Source organism: Lithobates pipiens, unplaced genomic scaffold (genome assembly GCF_037356315.1).
Source record: "Lithobates pipiens isolate NorthernLeopardFrog02 unplaced genomic scaffold, aLitPip1_a1.2 Scaffold_30, whole genome shotgun sequence".
NCBI classification, from domain to species: domain Eukaryota; kingdom Metazoa; phylum Chordata; class Amphibia; order Anura; family Ranidae; genus Lithobates; species Lithobates pipiens.
The window spans coordinates 35,200,112-35,213,725 of NW_027507791.1; the positions used below are offsets into that span (position 1 = coordinate 35,200,112).

Genomic DNA, 13,614 nt, shown 5'->3' on the forward strand with positions numbered 1-13,614 from the left:
TCTAGCATTTTAGTCTAGCGTGTTCAGTCATAGCGGGTGATGTCCTAGCATGGTCGGTCAGTGTGTTCAGCCTTAGCATCTTGGTCACAGTGTGTTCAGTCATAGCATTCCTCTCCAGCGTGTTCTGTCAGAGGGGGCTGTCATAGCGTGTCATAGTCACAGCAGGCACTGTCATAGCAGGTGCTGTCATAGTAGGCACTGTCATCATGTGTGCAATCACAATGTTCCAGTCACAGCGTGTTCAGTCATAGCCGGTGCTGTCATAAACGTGTTCTGTCACAGTGTGTTCAAGTCGCAGAGGGTCCCAGTCACATCGGGTTCCAGTCAGAGCGGGTTCTGTCACAGTGGCTCTGTCATTTCATGTTTCTCTCATAGCAGATCGGTCACAGAGGTTCTTGTTAGCGTGGTCTGTGGTCCTTTCACAGCGGTTCTGTCACAGTGTGTTCGTCATAGCATTTCTGTCATAGCGATTCTGTCAGCGGTTATGTCCAGCATGTTCTGTCGTAGCTTGTCCATGTCTCATCGTACCTTTCATTTGAGGTTCTTCGTACACCTGGGTTTAGTTAGCAGCCCCCAAATCTCAGGATCTGTCACCGCTACAGATCCATGTGGGTTGAGGTTTCGTTTTTAAAATGATTGTTGACCACAATCTTCTTGCCCATATACCACACGTCATACGGTGCACATTCATTTCATTAGACCTGTACGACTACCCACCATGGCCTGTGGGTACAATAGCCTTGAGTGTTTCAGTTTTACTACCTGTCTCTGTGCTGCAGTTTACTCAGGCTCACTTACCACATACATTAGGGGGCGTCATCAGGTTCATCCTCACACTCGGGTAGGCACAGAGGAGTGGTGTTTTCATGTCTGGTTGTCTGTTGGCACTTCCATAATTTGTTTTTCTTGGGTTGGGCATGCCGCACATTTTGGAAGCAACTATTCATGTTCATCCCTTCAACTTCACGTGGGGGTTTGGAGCATGGTAGTCCTCCGTCATCAAGGAGTTGGTCCATACTAAAGCACGCAGCAGAGCATTGTCACAGGGGTTTTCCTTTCCTGGCCACAGCCAGGAAGGCAGTTTTCTTCAGATTGTTTCCAATTCTGTCCCAGCTACTCCCATCCACCGGCATGGAACAGGTTCTGGGCATTATTCTTTTAACGCAGATTTATGTGGGATAATTTGCTCTCCATGGTCTGTTATGGTTCCAAGACAGGATGGAGGTGATCAAAGCTCGCTCGGTCAGGGACAGGGTGTCAGCACACCTCCAGCTCCTGCTCTTCATACATCCCCTTGGTTCACCGGGCTTGTTAAGCCTTCTGGTTTAAGATGCCTGAGCCAAGCATGTACCTTGTCAGGGGCAGTGTCGGAATCTCCCATTCCCGGTCTTCAGACAGGCCTGCCGGAGGCACTGGTCAGGCCTGCATGTGGGCCTCATCACTATCTCGTCAGATTCTGTTGTTATAGTATCTTGGCAGACAGTCATGCTTTTGTTGCCATTAAGTTACTGGAGGTGGTATTTCCTAGGGTTACTTGTCTGGTTCTTTACCTTCATTCTGAAGGTATGGGGCAAGGACACCAGGGTGCCCAGTGGCAAGTTTCCAATATTGTTTGTTACATTTTGGCTGCTCTCTTTCCTGCTTATCAAGGTACTCATCCGTGGATATGTTGATGCAGCACTTGCTACAGTTGGGGGGTGTAGCGGCATCCAAACTGATGTCATCATTCTTGCACTTCCATCACACCTGCCCACTGGTGGGGCAAGTCGATGGTGCGGATGTCATGTCAACACTGGGCTTACCCTTGGGTCAAAAGCAGTCCTTGCTTCGAAACCTTGCCAAGCATTATTTTGGGGTCTTGGGTACCTGAAGGGGGGTCAGGGGTTAATTCATTCAGGTCATGTCCTGTTACATGAAGACCCTGGTTACCACCCAGGGATCTATAGTCTCTCTCAGGGTGTGTGCTGGGCCAATGACCCCTTGACGGCCCACAAAGTGGTAGGTTTGGGCCAAACGTCATTGTTATTCTTGGTTCCATTCTCAGCGCAATCTCTTGATTACGATGTTGCCTGGAGAAATACTCAAGTACATCAGACCAGTCATTGTTTGTCTGACCCCAGCATGTTTCAAAAGGGGGCTGTCAGGTCACCTAGAGCCCAGGTGACAGATGCACACTGTAGGGTTAGGGGTGCACCGCAAAGTTGTGGACCCTACGGCTGACTGCTGCAGACGGGGGACAAATCCCACTGGGGTTAGAGCGTGAGATTCCCTGGGGCGCGGAGTCTAAGAGCCAGCAGGTGTTCATCAGAGCCTCGAGTGGTGAGGATGGACTTGGCTGCAACTGGCTCCAGGTCGCGACCCCCAGGGTCCCCCAGCTCACACCCACAGTAGGCAACAGGAGGATAGGGATGATGAGGGACAAAGCCAAGGTCGGGGCCGCAAGCAGACAAGAATAGTCGGGTACACGCCAAAAGGTCAGGGTCACAGGCAAACAGAGATAGTTAAAACACGCCAAAGTCGGTAACGGAAAACAGTAGCAGAGCACACGGCAGGAAACAGGAAGCTAACACACAAAGGTTGATCAGCAGGTTAGGCTAGCAGTGCACAGGTTAATATAGAGTTGTCTGATAGGAGCTAGGGTGGAGCCATGCCAGAGGAAGGATATAAAAGCAGTCAGGTGAAGCTCGGCTGGTCTCTATAAATGAACACATGCAGACAGGTAAGCAGACAAACTCTATTGCATAACCATGACAGGGGCTAACAGTCACTTTGGGTATGCTGAAATCATGCTATGAGACTTATTCCCCAGAATGAAGTTCGGCCCTCCTTCCTCTATTCAAGACTCAACTTGGTGGTCAGGCCACAAGTAGAAGCTTGATTCGAGGTATATAGTGTGAGACCAGATTCTGGGTGTCAGGTAGGGTTTCTCCATGTTTAAATGGTGCTTATTGACTCAGCATATTGGTCTTATCTGCCAAAACTATCAAACACATCCATCCGGCATTTAGCACTTCAGACCCCTGCAAACTGCTGTCCATTTTTGCGGCTTACCCTCTCAAACTTCCCCATACCAAGCATAGACAGGCCAGGGGTTCGTGGGGAATTTTACTGTGTTATGCAACTGGTGTCTATTCGGTCTTCTCTACCATTATTTGACAAAGGATCCTTGGGTCAGCCTTTGCTCCTTTTCCACTCACATGTCCTCACACTACAAGCAATTAGTTCCCAGGTCTGGGTTTTCTCGGAAATCAGGCTTCATCCATCAATTACGGGATATTCATCTGGGTTCTGGGCAGTGGCATGTTCCTAGCAGGGGGTCCCTCCTTATTATTAATTCCTGGGACGTTGGTGTTTATCCTATCATAGCTGATACACCAAACCTGCGTTCTGAAGCCATCTGAGCATGTGCTACCCTGTTAGACAGTTTGTTACCTACCTTTCATCTAGATTTTTATCACACCTACTATTGTGTCTTTTTGCCCTCTCTTTCAGGCATACTGACCAGCTAGGCCAAGGCACACCTCAGGTCTTGGTAGTTAGGGTATCACATTTCCAAGTGAAGACTCTGACTACAAGTAAGAAGGCTGGCCATAGGCTAGCCTGCATTTGTGGGAGGAGTCTGAGGGGTACATATCCCTCCTCCTCTGCCTAATCCTGCGCTGGCTCGTATTCAGGGTTCCCACCCATCCGTTTCCCCCAATTTTTCATATTTACTCATACTCATAAATGGTGGTCATTGCAATACTTTCTGTCACACCATATTTGCGCAGCAGTCTTACAAGAGTATTTTTGGGGAAAAAAATACATTTTTAGTAAAGTTAGTCCAATTTTTTTATACTGTGAAAGATAATGTTACGCTGAGTAAACTGATAACCAAAATGTCACGCTTCAAAATTGCAACAAAATGTTACCCTTAAAAATCTCCATAGACAACATTAAAAAAAATCTACAGGTTGCATGTTTTAAGTTACAGAGGAGATCTAGGGCTACAATTATTGCTCTTGCTCTACCGATCTTGGCGATATCGCACATGTGTGGTTTGAACACCATTTTCATATGCGGATGCTACTCATGTATGTGTTCACTTCTGCACGTGAGCTCAGTGGGACGGGGGCATTTAACATTTATTTGACCTTTTATTTTTTATTTTTACACTGTTCTTTTAAAAAAACTTGTCACTTTTATTTCTATTACAAGGAACCAATTGCCTTCTGAAGTTACCTAATTAGTAAATAGAGAGTCCACCTGTGTGTAATTTAATCTCAGTATAAATACAGCTGTTCTGTGAAGCCCTTAGAGGGTTGTTAGAAAATCTTCATGAGTAAACCGCATCATGAAGGCCAAGGAACACACCAGACAGGTCAGGGATAAAGTTGTGAAGTATAAAGCAGGGTTAGGTTATAAAAAAATATCCAAAGCTTTGAACATCTCAGAGTACTGTTCAATCCATCATATAAAAATGGAAAAAGTATTGCACAACTGCAAACCTACCAAGACATGGACATCCACCTAAACTGACCGGCTGGGCATTGTGAGCATTCATCAGAGAAGAGCCAAGAGGTTCATGGTAACTCTGGAGGAGCTGCAGAGATCCACAGCTCAGGTGGGAGAATCTGTCCACAGGACAACTATTAGTTATGCATGCCACAAATCTGCCCTTTATGGAAGAGTGGCAAGAAGAAAGCCATTGTTGAAAGAAAGCCATAAGATGTCCCATTTACAGTTTGTGAGAAGCCATGTGGGGGACACAGCAAACATGTGGAAGAAGGTGCTCTGGTCAGATGAGACCAGAATTTAACTTTTTGGCCTAAAAGCAAAACACTATGTGTGGGGGGGAAACTAACACTGCCCATCCCCCTGAACACACCATCCCCACCGTGAGACATGGTGGTGGCAGCATCATGTGGTGGGGATGGTTTTCTTCAGCAGGGACAGGGAAGCTGGTCAGAGTTGATGGGAAGATAGATGGAGCCAAATACAGGGCAATCTTAGAAGAAAACCTGTTAGAGTCTGCAAAAGACTTGAGACTGGGGCGGAGGTTCACCTTACAGCAGTACAACGACCCGAAACATACAGCCAGGGCTACAATGGAATGGTTCAGATCAAAGCATATTCATGTGTTAGAATGGCCCAGTCACAGTCCAGACCTAAATCACATTGAGACTCTGTGGGAAGACTTGAATATTGCTGATCACAGACACTCTCCATCCAATCTAACAGAGCTTGAGATATTCTGCAAAGAATGGGCAAAAATGTCCCTCTCTAGATGTGCAAAGCTTGTAGAGACATCCCCAAAATGACTTGCAGCTGTAATTGCAGCGAAAAGGGGTTCTACAAAGTACTGACTCAGGGGGCGCTATACAAATGCCCCCCACACTTTGCACATATTTATTTGTAAAAAAAAAAATGAAAACCATTCATCATTTTCCTTCCACTTCACAATTATGTGCCACTTTGTGTTGGTCTATCACATAAAAGCCCAATAAAATACATTTACAATTTTGGTTGTAACATGACAAAATGTTAAGGGGTATGAATACTTTTTTAAGGCATTGTATAGTATACTGACATTGTATAGTATACTGACATTGTTTATACACACATATATCCATACATATCCAGTGTTTATACAGTATATATATATATATATATATATATATACACTTTAGTCCATCCGGTCGCCAGCTGTGCATGTGGGTACCGTTAGTACTTTCATGTCTATCATCACATAGAAAGCTGGACATTTTATGTTACTATTATTACCATAGGGAATGCTGGTATTTGTAGCCCTTCTGTTTTTGGTTGTTTTTTGTTTATCATCATGAAGATAGCTGGCTCCTTGCCCTATGTATCAAATGCTGGTATTTGTAGTCCATATACTTCATGTTATCATCTTCATATGGTATCTTGGTCATCACTTTTTAGTTTTTTTTTGTAATTATTTAAAATTTTTTGTTCTTTCCTTTGTCTATGTTCTTTGCTATTTGTGCAGAGTTTTATGTCATCATAATTTGTATTTTTTTTTCAATCCAAAACTTTATTGAAAAAATTATTGCACATACAAAAATAAAGGGTATCAAATCTGTGACAAATGTGTGTTACATACTTTTCCTTACATGAAATTATTTAGTGACATTTACAAAGGTATACATATAAATGAGAAATATCCTGGTTGGCACCAGTCATACACAAACAATCCCGTATGACAACCTGTTTTAGGGTCTCCCTTCTAATCATCTCTGTCCATCCCTCCAGGTCCACCCAGGGCACATATCGGTGCCCACCAAGAGTCTGTCCGACTATATACATGCTGCAGAATTCTCAAGCCATCTGTGCCAAATGTTTTCATATTTGGAGGGTCATCCTCTATGGGTGTATATGAGTTTTTTATATGGCAGTATGGCATTAACCTCCGTGATCCATTGTGAGATATTTGGGGGATCTGGTCTCATCCACACTCTGGCAATAACTTTCCGTGCAGAGAATAGCGTTTAGTGTAAAAATAATTTAGTAAATTTATTAGAGTGAGGGTCCTGAAAGATTCCCAGAAGACACAGTTTTGGCTGAAGTGTTATAGGGGAGCCCATTGTGTCATGTAGGAATCTCACCACTTGTGACAAAAAAATCTGTATTTTGGGGCATTTCCACAGAAAATGAAAAAAGGTGCCAGTTTCTTGGGGCAGATATTGGAGTAATTACTTTTATACTTTGAAATTTTAAGTGGTGTGAGATATGCCCTGTGTGTTATAAAGATTTGGGTTAATCGTTCAGAAAGTTTGGGAGATACCATTTTACATGTGTCTAGGGCATCACTCCACTCATCGTCTTCTATGGGTCCTATCTCCCCCTCCCACCTTTTGTTTAGTGCGTAGGCCGCCACGGTCATTGGAGGAAGTGACAGCATAATATAAAATTGTGAGATGAGTTTTTTGTGGTCAGGGTTTTTTTATGGCTTCCATCAATGGATTGTTACCTAGAGAGAGGTCATCTAGGGGAAATTGTGCACGAAATGCATGGCAAAGCTCTATGTATCTATAATATTGATTATTGGGAAGTGCAAATTCAGATTGCAAGTTGTGAAAAGACTTTAATTTTCTACCAGAAGTAATATGGGATAGGTAGAAAATGCCCCCTTTACTCCACATTCCGCTGTCTGGGATGTGTTGAAACTCGGGAAGGGTCCTGTTATGCCACAAAGGAAAGTATTCATGCAGGGGTGGGAGGTGTAGCTTTTCAGAGGCTATATTCCATATTTTCCTATAGTGGTAAACGAGAGTCTTGTGATCTGCTCTTCTGCCCACTTTCTCTGTTCCCCCAGTAATCGCCACCATGGAGTCTAGAGTTGGTCTGATCCATTGTGGACATAGGAAATTTAAGAACCTATCTTTATCAGTTTTGTCTATATGAAAGATTTGCAATATCTGGGCTGCAAAGTAGTATAAGTTGAAGTCAGGTAGGGCCAGTCCTGTGAGGTCAGTAGGTTGTTTGAGTTTGTGCCATGGAAGTTTGTGTCTGTTGCTGCCCCAGACAAATGGTTTTAGCAGGGCCTCCATCACCTTAAAATGCTTAAGCACCAAGTACACAGGGGAATACCAGATTACAAAATTTTCAGGAGCAGGACCATTTTAATAATGTTTATGCGGCCCATAACACCCAGTGGGAGGTGTGTCCATGTCTGTGTCTTCTGCTTAATCATGTCAAATAGTGGAATTATATTGAGCAGGGGCGCCATCAGGGGGGTACAGCCATTACAAGTGTAAGGGGCCCGAGGAGCCTGAGGGGCCCGCCTGGGCCAGAAGAAGGCAGGACGGGTGGGTGGAGGGGAACCATGCTGTGCATTACACAAATGATATCCCAGTTTCTGCTGTTCTTGTGTCGCAGACACTGAGCTCTGACATCGAGCTCTTTACTGCCACCTCTGGCTTCTATGTGTATGTTCACGGTTCGTGTGATCTGTACTGTGCTTCTCAGCAACATGTCAGCTTTATAAAAATGACCTGGGACTAGGTAGGAAGACCTTATTTACAAGTAGGGGCTGTGAGGGAAAGGGAGGGGGCTGCTGGTGTACAGAGAGCGGACAGAGTCTTGTGTGTGTACAGATTTGTGTATGCAGTGGTGTATTTTGATGTTGTGCTGCCCCAGGCAAGACTAAAAGCAGACGCCCCTCCATCTAAAATTGTCCCACCCTTCCTACTCAAATGGCTATTCAGGGCCCCTGGCAGCTGTGTGGGGTCCCTGTACAGGGTCCCTGGTGGTTGTGTTGGGTCCCTGGTGGTTGTTGTCATGGTTATGCAATAAAGTTTGTCTGCTTACCTGTCTCCATGTGTTCATTTCTAGAGACCAGCCGACCCTCACCTGACTGCCATCCTAATCCATCCTCTCGCATGGCTCCCCCCTAGATCCTATCAGAGAACTCTATATTAACCTGTGCACTGCAAGCCAACCCTGCTGATCAACCTTTGTGTGTTAGCTTCCTGTTACCTACCCTGAGCTCTGCTGTTGTTACGTTACCGACTTTGGCGTGTCATTGACTATCCCTGTTTGCCTGTGATCCTGACCTTTTGGCGTGTCCCTCACTATCCCTATCCTCCTGTTGCCTACTGTGAGTGTGAGCTGGGGGACCCTGGGGGTTGTGACCTGGAGCCAGTTTCAGCCAAGTCCATCCTCACCACTAGAGGCTCTGGTGAACACCTGCTGGCTCTAAGCCTTGTACACACGGTCGGAGAATCCATCGGAATGTGTCCTATTGGACCGTGTTGTTGGATAATCTGACTGTGTGTGGTATGCATCGGACTGTTTCCGTTGGAATATCCGTCGGACCAAATTTCCCAACTTGCTGGAAATATTTTTAGACAAACTGGTCCGATAGGACATACTCCGATCATGTGTAGAGAATTCCGATCGGACAAAGTGCCACGCATGCTCAGATCAAATTCCTACATCAAAGCTATTGGCTACTAGCATGAATGTAGTCCCATCGTAACGAAATTACGTCATTACGTTCTGAAAGATCGGATTTTTCGACAACTTTGTCCGACCGTGTGTATGCAACAGTTTCGGACAAGATCCGTCGGATTTTGGTTGTCAGAATCTCCGACCGTGTGTACAAGGGCTTAGACTCCGCGCCCCAGGGAATCTTACGCTCTAACCCCGGTGGGATCCATCTTGGTGTTCTGGCGGCCCTGCCTTCCTATCACCTTGACCCCCGTCCGCAGCAGGCAGCCGTGGGGTCCACAACCTTGCGGTGCACTCCTGATCCCTACGGTGTGCATCTGTCACCTGGCCTCAAGGTGACCTGATAGTTTGATCAGCCATAGACCCGGCTGACGTGCCACTTCCTGCAGTCGATCCTTTGCAGGGCATAGTTCGGAGACTTGAAGCCCAGGAATCTAATCAGACTCAGGTGATGCAATTCCTTCAAGATCTGGCTTCCCACTTCGAGCAACTACAGGCTTCCTTGGGGACCCCGAACCTGCAGCCTCAAGTACAGTCTGCGACTGCACCTATCGCACCAGTCGCATCCACGCATTCATTATTACTGCCAGCTCCGTCCCGTTTCTCTGGGGACTCCAAGGCCTGCAGGGGCTTCCTCAGCCAATGCACCATTCATTTTGAGCTCCAGCCTCAAAACTTTCTGTCTGATCGGGCAAAGGTAGCCTATATCATTTCCCTCCTCATTTGATCCAGTGGTTTCCAGCCTGTCCAACTTCTTGAAGCTCTTTCATAATATCTTCAAGGAGCCAGCTCGGCTTTCTTCTGCGGCTAGTGCCCTTTTACGCCTTCGCCAAGAATCTTGTTCAGTGGGACAATATGCACTTCAGTTCCGTATCCTCACAGCTGAATTGAGCTGGAACAATGAGGCCCTGGTCGCAACCCTTTTACATGGCCTCTCTGACCGAGCGAAGGACGAATTAGCAGGAAGCGCTATCCCCGCCGGTCTGGACGATGTCATTTCCTTATGCAATCAGATTGACATTAGTTTCCAGGAGAGGTCCTTGGAAAAAGGATGCCAGCACCCCCTGGGTCCTATTAAGCCTGAGCTTTTTTCCTGCTGCTGAGGAACCCATGCAGCTGAGCCAGACCAGACTAACCCCCGAAGAACGTGCTAGTCGCAGAACTCTGGGCTTGTGTCTTTATTGTGGGGGCAAGGGTCATTTTCGTGACTCCTGCAAGCTTCGTCCGGGAAACACTTGGGTCTAATACATTTGGAAGGTGGAGTATTGGACCCAAAAACATCCCCTTCTCGTCTTCTTCTTCTGGTGTTCCTCCATGTATGCACTTCTCCCCAATCAGTCCTAGCATATCTGGACTCCGGGGCTGCCGGCAATTTTATGGACTGGAGAACTGCTTCTTCTATGAAGCTTACCCTTTCTCCCCTCGCTACTCCACTGGTAGTCTCGGCAATTGATGGCACTGTGCTCCCAGGGGGTCCTATCCATTTCCAGATGCTACCAATTAGGATGTCGGTAGGGATACTCCACCTGGAGTGGGTCTCCTTCCTCCTCCTACCCAAGGCCTCTACCCCCATTGTATTGGGCCTTCCTTGGATACAGCTCCACTCGCCACATGTGGACTGGGTCTCTGGGCAGATCCTGGCTTGGGGTCCTTCGTGTTTCTCATCCTGTCTTCTCAAGGTGACCCCCAAGGGGAAACTTCCCATTGCTACCACATCTGTATCGGCTGATCTTCCCACGGCATACAGCGATTTCCGGGACGTGTTCTGCAAGAAGTCTGCTGAGGTGCTTCCTCCCCACAGATCTTTTGACTGTGCTATTGACCTTGTCCCTGGAGCAACCCTGCCCAGGGGTCGTACCTACCCTTGTTCATTCCAGAGACTCAGGCCATGTCTGAGTATGTCGCTGAGAATCTGGAGAGAGGTTTCATCCGGAAATCTTTTTCGTTGCCAAGAAGGATGGTACCCTCAGACCCTGCATCGACTATAGAGGTTTAAACACTGTGACTATCAAAAACCGATACCCCTTACCTCTAATATCTGAGCTATTTGACAGGTTGAAGGGGGGCTTCCATTTTCACTAAGTTGGATCTCAGAGGTGCATACAATCTCATTCTAATACGGAAAGTGACGAATGGAAGACCGCGTTTAACACTAGGGACGGGCATTACGAATAGCTGGTTATGCCTTTTGGTTTGTGTAATGCTCCAGCTGTGTTCCAGAACTTTGTCAATGAAATATTCAGGGATCTACTGTACCAGTTTGTTGTCATCTATCTGGATGATATTCTCATCTTTTCCGAAAATCTATTTCAGCGCCTTAGAGAGAACAATCTCTATGCCAAGATGGAGAAATGTTCCTTTGAATGTTCCGAGGTCCTGTTTCTGGGATGTTTCGTTTCTAGTGCGGGTCTACGCATGGATCCCGGAAAGGTCTCAGCCATTACCAACTGGCTCCTTCCCGCTAGCCTCAAGGCCACACAGCGCTTTCTTGGCTTCACAAATTATTATAGGCAGTTCATAAGGATTTACTATTCCATTGCCGCGCCTATTATCGCTTTGACCAAGAAGGGTGCGAATGCCAAAGACTGGCCTCCCGAGGCTGTCTCTGCGTTTCACGATCTGAAACAGGCCTTTGTCTCTGGACCTCTCTTGAGGAGACCAAATCCAGAGGACCCATTTTTATTGAAGTAGACGATTCTTCGATGGGGGTGGGAGCTGTTCTTCTTCAGGACTTTGAGAAGAAACGTCAACCATGTGCGTTCTTCTCCAAAAAAATTCTCAGGTAGAGAGAAATTATGCCATTGGTGATCGGGAACTTCTCGCAATTAAATTGGCGTTGGGGGAGTGGCGTCATCTCTTGGAAGATTCCCCTCACTCCATAATGATCTTTACTGATCATAAGAATCTACAGTACCTACAGAATGCTAAACATCTGAACCCCAGACAGGCCAGGTGGAGTCTCTTCTTTTCCCATTTTAAATTCACGATTACGCACAAACCTGGTTCCTGCAATGGTCGAGCTGATGCGCTCTCTAGGTCATTTGACACTTTGGACGAGGAGTCCAACCCTGATCCTGAGCCGATCATTCCTACCTCATGCATTGTTGCCCATTCTAGCACCCTGGAATCAAAAATTCCTCCTGGTAAGACCTTTGTTCCCACGGAGCTAAGAACTAAGATCCTTCGTTTTGGACATGATTCCAAGGTGGCGGGTCATGCTGGGTTCCTCCGATCCTTCCTATTCATCAGTCGTCACTACTGGTGGCCTAATCTCCGCTCGGATGTTAAAGACTATGTTAAGGCTTGTCACGTCTGTGCTCAGTCTAAATCTTCCACTCAAGCCCCTGCTGGTCTTCTCATGCCCTTGCCCATTCCTAAGGAGCCCTGGTCTCATATCGCCATGGATTTTATCACTGATCTTCCACTGTCGGAGAATAATACGGCCATTTGTGTAGTAATCAATCGGTTCTCCAAGATGGCTCTTTTTGTTCCTCATCCTGGTATCCCTTCTGCCCCTGCCTTGGTTCCCATTTTTGTACGAGAGATTTTCCGCCTTCATGGTGTTCCTTCTCATGTCATTTCGGACAGGGGTGTGCAGTTTACTTCTCTTTTTTAGAGAGCCTTTTGCAAATCCCTTGACATTACCTTGGATTTTACCTCTTCTTATCATCCCCAATCCAATGGCCAGACAGAGAGTTAATCAGGAGTTGGAGGTCTTTCTCCGTACCTTGGTCTCTGCCAATCATGATGATTGGGCATCACTATTACTGTGGGCTGAGTTCTCCCACAATAATCAAGTCAACGTCAGTTCTCAGAAAACACCCTTTGTCACTGTTTATGGAAGACATCCTCAGCTTCCTCTTCCTATGACTTGTTCTTCTGACATTCCAGCTTTGGCTACTGTTCAGGAATCATTTAATTCCATGTGGACTGACTTTCATGATTCCCTCCAGAAAGCTGCCAACAAATTCAAGAGTTTTGCTGACCGTCGCAGGCATAAGCCACCTTCTCTTCAGCCAGGAGACAGAGTCTGGCTCTCCACCAGGAACATCAAACTCTGGGTTCCTTCCCTCAAATTTGCCCCAAGATTCATTGGTCCGTACACCATAATTTCTAAACTGAATCCAGTTTGTTTCAAGCTCCAGATTCCCAAAAGCCTCAAAATCTCTAACTCCTTCCATGTTGCCCTTCTGAAGCCTTTAGTCCTCAATAAGTTCTCTCGTCCTCTCTCTACCATAGCACCAGTCTCTGAGGATGATCAGGAGTACAAGGTTAGCCAAATTTTGGATTCCCGACTCTGTAGAGGCATTCTCCAGTACCTCGTGCACTGGAAAGGTTTTGGTCCTGAGCAGAGGTTGTGGATTTCGGCTTCCGAGGTCTTTGCACCTCGTCTGTTGAGGAAGTTTCATTTGAAGTTCCCCTCTAAACCTGGTCCCAGGCGGGGAAGGGGAGGCCTCGTAAGAGGGGGGTACTGTCATGGTTATGCAATAGAGTTCGTCTGCTTACCTGTCTCCATGTGTTTATTTCTAGAGACCAGCCAACCCTCACCTGACTGCTTTTATAATCCATCCTCTGGCATGGCTCCACCCTAGCTCCTATCAGAGAACTCTATATTAACCTGTGCACTGCAAGCCAACCCTGCTGATCAACCTTTGTGTG

The 13,614-nt window shown here is 46.4% G+C and overlaps 2 protein-coding genes across 2 annotated transcripts in view; both read right to left on the minus strand.

Annotated features, from left to right (window-relative positions):
* Positions 1-13,614, minus strand: part of LOC143942631 (NACHT, LRR and PYD domains-containing protein 12-like) — a 1,996,551-nt gene that overhangs the window by 149,357 nt on the left and 1,833,580 nt on the right. The gene's annotated exons all lie outside the window — the stretch shown is intronic.
* Positions 1-13,614, minus strand: part of LOC143943386 (NACHT, LRR and PYD domains-containing protein 3-like) — a 243,417-nt gene that overhangs the window by 68,856 nt on the left and 160,947 nt on the right. The gene's annotated exons all lie outside the window — the stretch shown is intronic.